Below are 6,000 nucleotides of genomic sequence, written 5' to 3'. Positions count from 1 at the left end.
ACAGTTGTTCTACCACATCAGTGAGGGACTGAAAAGAAATTAAAACCAAGAATCATATATGCCCTAAAAAATGAACAATAAGAAACAAACAAAAACCAGTCTAGCCTGGCATGTAAGGAAGTTAAAAGTTGCTACTTCATCCTAACAAGTAGAAAGCTGACCACACCGAAAAGTATCGATAACTCTTAGATTTGTCAGAGAAGTAATATCACAGAACAAACCTCTGCCCTGAAAATTGGAGAAACTGGTGGAGAAAAGAGAGAATCACAATTTACTTTAGAGGCAGTAGAAAGATTGGTGGTTGCCAGGGGTTAGGGAGGAGAAGGGGTAAATAGGTAGACCATAGAGGATTTTTAGGACAGAGAAACTATTCAGTACAATATTACAATGATGGATACATGTCATTGTACATTGATCAAAACCCATAGAATGTAGAGCACCAAGAGTAAACCCTAATGTAACCTATAGACTTTGGCTGTTATGCAAGGAGGTTGTGCATATGTGGGGACAAGGGCACCTGGGAACTCTCTGTAGTTTCTACTCAATTTTGCTGTGAACTTAAAACTGCTGTTAAAAATAAAGTTTATTAATTTAAAAAATTAACAATAAATGCAAAAACAATTAAAATGAATTGGGAAATACATATCTCCCACAAAGACTGGGATACAGATTTCTTAATTCGACAAAAAAATTTGAGCACCTACCACATAGGAGTCACTGTCCGAGGTACTCATAGTATAAAATAAAGGAGACCTAGATCCTATCTAGTGGGATGAAGATATAATCATATAATTATAATCTATTGTGAGAAGTGCTATAATAAAGATATGTACAAAGTATTATGGAGCACAGAAGAAGGAGATATAGAATTTCAACATTTCATTCATATACTGAACTATGGAAGCTACTACCTATGGAGATGAGGTATTATTACAATAAATAATGTGTTAATTTGTACAAAATTTACAGAAGCTTAATAGTAATATGAAAAAGAAAAAAAAACTAAAGATAAATCAGTGCTTTAGAATTTTCCACCTACCTTCTGTTCCCCTGCTAGGGATGAGAGAGTTATCTTAACAAAAAATGGTTTTAATACCCAGATATCTGCATATAGAATGTCCTGATTTTCTTCCTTTAATATACTCAGTGGCTCTCAATATTTAAGAAATATAAGAATTAGTGTACAGGGTTATAGACATGAAATTATGTACATTGCATTTTGTAGGCAAGCTACAGAATTTTTAAGGGTTCTTTTGACCATACGAATTTGCTGACCTCACATGGTATTCTCTTAGCTGTCTACCAACTGTTTTAGGTGTTTTCCCAGAAGATTAGCTCATTATTAGATCTTTTAAAATAGGTGATTTCATGCTTAGATTGGGATTCAAGTATCACATATAATCTGACTGGGAAATGCATAAAATATGATGTTCCCCCCCAAAATTGTTATCTTTGAGGGTGCCACTGGTTAAAACCATTATACATAAAACTGAAGCTAGCAAACAAGTACATTTGAATGGATTCTGGCACGCACACAAATGTTATCTTGGCACTGACAGAAATGGAAAAGAAGAAACTTACACTCAAGTGACCATTTCCCAAACACTATAATATTGAATGTAAAACGGTTAAATGTATCTATGTTGTGGCATCACTGCCCCTTAAGTCTCTGTATGGCACATTCCAGCCACAGTCATGTCCACATTATTTTTTTAATGGCAATTGGCTGATACTACTGGCTTTGCACATTATGAAATTCCCCACAGACATGGTTGGTTTCATGAATAGTTTAGAGGCAACATGTTGAGGTTAGGATGTTAGTATATAGCCTTGTTTATATTTATTCTTATGGTCAGTGAAGGAAAGAAGGAAGATAAGATCTTTTTTTGACTTCCAAGTTATGTAAAACAGATTAGGATTTCCCAAAATGTGTTTTTGGAACGCCAGTCTCACAAGATATTCCATGAAGAATTTCATGGACAAGTGACTTTGGTAAATGACACACAGCATATCCCCTTCGTGGAGATTCATAAGGTACATTAAAATACAGAAAATTTTTAAGTCTAATAGCAAAGATATGTGTTTATCTCTGTTTAACCAGGATTCCCAGACTTACTTAATTATGGAACTAAAGGGTGGCAGAATATGTCATTCCAAAATTTGCCACTTAGGCATAAGGATTATTTTGAGCTAAAGGCACTTGAAGAATAGCAGATACAAGAAGAGTACTCTAACTTCCCCCTTTCTCTTTCTGAAAACAGAAAATGAAACTCCCATGTGAGAGCTGCCCTTCCTATGCCAGGAGAAAAGAAACTTTCTTATCACCAGCGATGGGAGTTGAGGCCAAGAGAATTCTATACATGCAGACCTTGTTAAAATAATTCTTATCTCCCTTTAGTCTCTCCATTTATTTTAGTTATTTTCCACAATTGCCTCTTTGTTCAAAGCAGTACAAACAAAGGTTTTCCCACTTCTTTGGGTCTTTGTTTCCTTATGAGGGCTGTATCATGTAAAACTTATTGTGAATAAATTTTATGCTTTCCTCCTGTTAATCTGCCTTCTATCAATTTAATTCTCAAGCCCAGCTGGAGACCCTAAGAGGTATGGGTAACATTTTTGGCTCCCCTACAAAACCCACTATACTTAGTGCTCATTAGCAACCACAGAGAATGGCTATGTTTTCAGAGCACACCATATAGACTGCCGCACTAGAGAAAACCATAGGGGCTAATTCTTTTTTTTTCAGCTGCAGTTAACATTCAATATTTTATTAGTTTCAAGTATACAGCATAGTGGTTAGACACTGTATAACTTACAAAGTGATCTCCCTAATAAGTCTAGTGCCCACCTGACACTGTAGATAGTTATTACAGTATTATTGACTATATTCTCATAAGGGCTATTCTTGAAAGTGCGTCTCTCATTTTAAGTGGAAATTCTTACTTTACAAAATAGATATATGATGAGCTTATTATTCAATTTTCATGAGCATTCACCATAAAATTATCTCTTAAAAACTTCCATCCTACATTTAAAATGAACTAATAAACTTTCAATTTGGTTTTATTAGTTAACTTACATGGAATTCTTTCAGAAAAATTAGTAATTGAAGTGATCTTCTTAAAACCATTCACTGTTAAAATAACTTTTTCCACCCAAGAACGATATGACCATAAAAAGTGAAGACTCCAGAATTCAATAATATACGGACTGACGAGGTCTTTTATTAAATACATTTTAAGTTATTAAAGTAACTTACATAAAGTAGGCACTCAATAAAGTCTAGCTGACTTGAGTTCAGTTGAACTGAATTGCATTAAAGTGAATTGAACTGAACAGAATTGAATTATAACACAGTATGCTTATAGAGACTAAACATAAAAGAAAACAAGCTACAGTCTTCTGCCAACAATGTGTTTTTATAAACCAATTAGTTCAAAAGCAATTGGTAAGTAGAGGAATTCTGCCAGTGTAGAATACAGAAATTGTGTTGATTGATTCACATTTTTTTCCAGGCAAGGGAAGCTAGTATAATGGAGGAAAAGTATAACTTTTAGCAGAAAAGGGGGGCAGTCTCAGCTTGGTAGCTGCACAGACAGGATCCCTTCATTTCTATATTATTTCAAATGAGTGCCTGCATCCAGGATTTCTTCTCCAAAGAGGTGCACCAAAGCCTTGAAATGCTCCTCTTCCTTTGCTCTGAGCTCCAATTCCAGACAATTGTACTGTCTCAAGTTAGCAAGTCTGCATTTTTGTTTTATTTTGCTTGTGTATTTTTAACATTTCCTGAGGCAGCTCCCAGCTGTTTTGCCTTCAGACACTGTTACCATGTTTGTTAAAGTTCTGGTTACAAAGCTGAATAGATTTTAAGTGGTGTGCACCAATTTTATTTTCCCATAAGCCTTGTTATTTTTGGTACACAATTTTTCAGAATAGAAAGTTTTCTAGGAACATAAATTTCATGTTCTACCAAAAACTACGGCAGTTATAAATTACTTTCTTAAAGAATGGATGACTAGTATGTTTTGATGATATGGACTGTCATTAGTTTGTTTCTCTAATCCCAAGGATTTTCGGAGAGGAGAGGAGTTGGGAGTTAATCAATTAGCTCTGTTAAGGCTTGAATGACTTCAATGTCTTCCTAACTCTTCCATTTGCTCTCACCTGGTGTCTTTTTTCTGTTTCTTGAAAACATCATGCCCATCTCAGGGCTTTCACAAATATTCTCCTTCTCGTCATTCAAGACTCAGCTCAGATGTTATCTTCTCAGAGAAACCTTTTTTAACCACCTTACCTAAGGCTGCACTCCTCCAAACTTCTGTCCTCTCACATATCACATTCCCCTTTCATTGCCTTCCTAATGTTTAACATTTCCTAATTTTTCTTTGTTGCTTGTCAGACCCATAAAAGCTTGGACTACATTTGCCTTGTTAACTAGAGAGATGAAGCCAGAGACCAGGGTGCTCATGGCCAGAGGGATGGGTACAGCAAAAAGGCTCCATCACCTGTAATCTACAGTCTACCTACCTATGTGTCTAGTCTCATTGCATACTGCTTTCCCTAACATCTTCCCATCACAACCCTAGCAATTATTGAAAATTTAGAAGGAACAGCCAGTCTCCTAACCTGATCATATGCAGCACGCTACCCCTGCTTGTTCATTGATAAATCTTCAGTGTCTAGAACATGTTTGCTTCTAGGAGGTATCATGAAAAATATTTCTTCCATCATCATATATTTGACTACCTTTACCTTTATCTACAGAAGGAGATTTGACTTTGAGTGGTGAACACACAATGTAATATACAGATGATGTATTACTGAATGATACATGTAAAGCCTATATAATTTTATTAACTAATGTCACTCCAATAAATTTAATAAAATAAATAAATATCAGAAAAATATTTCTTGATTGTATGACATAATAAAAGAAAAAAATACTAATTGACAAATTAAAAGATATTTCTCCAGCTATTCAACCCTTAAATAGTTAAATCTAGTCCATTCGTTTTGTTCTCCCCTGTGCATTTGTGCTCACTGTCTGATTGGCTTTTGATGCATATAGGTGAACAGAACTATCACACTTTCCAGTTCTTTTTGTTTTCTGTGTTTTCTTATGGAACATTCTTCAGCTTTTTTCTCTGTTAGTTTTGATGTTTCTTTAAAAAAAGATGTGTATCATCTAAAGACAATAGTTAAAAACAGTAGAGTAGAGTCAATGGATGTCTTAGTGACTCAAACAATTTGAGTACAGTGTGTTCTACTGAAAACACTTGCTTCAAAAGAGACAATAGATAACAGATTAAAGGATCTTAATATTCATTTTGGAATGGGTTCATGTCTATAGAGCCTTATGTCTTTTATTGTCACAAAATATTTGAAAATAAATTTCAGTCTCTATGATTATTCTTTTAAATATGACATAAAATTCCTATTTTTTTCCCTTTTTCCTAATCTAAGCTCCAATTTCAAAGAACGATTCTCCAGGAAAGCAAACTACTTTAGATCTATAAAATCAAAACTATGCTTTAGTTAGAATTAATATTTAGATTATCCATAATAATAAAATTACTAATTAAGCCATAAAAATTTGAACCAAATAGGTATTTGGGTCTATAGGAACCATATGATACAATATGTGCTTTTTAAATTTTTTTAATTAAATTTATTATTTAGGTTGGTGTCATATAACTATAATCACAGTGAAAGATATGAGCACTGGTTATAGTTGGTACTTTTGTTTATTCACCTAACGTCACTGAATAATCTCATTCATGATTATAATGTTCAAATTTAATACAGACAAATATTTCTATTTAATATATAGAAGTTCAGATACCTGGCACTTTGTTATAACTCAACAGGAGCTTTAAGCCCCACTGGCTCCCACAGCTGTTTTATTGTCACATTCTAATAGGACTACAGAGTCATTACCCTGTATGCTGCCTCATGACTGGAAAGAGCCTTTGATGCTTTGAATACTATTTTCAAATGTAA

The sequence above is a fragment of the Pteropus medius genome, unplaced genomic scaffold, assembly GCF_902729225.1.
Source record: "Pteropus medius unplaced genomic scaffold, Ma_sr-lr_union100, whole genome shotgun sequence".
Taxonomy (NCBI): Eukaryota; Metazoa; Chordata; class Mammalia; order Chiroptera; family Pteropodidae; genus Pteropus; species Pteropus medius.
This window is presented reverse-complemented; position numbering follows the sequence as displayed.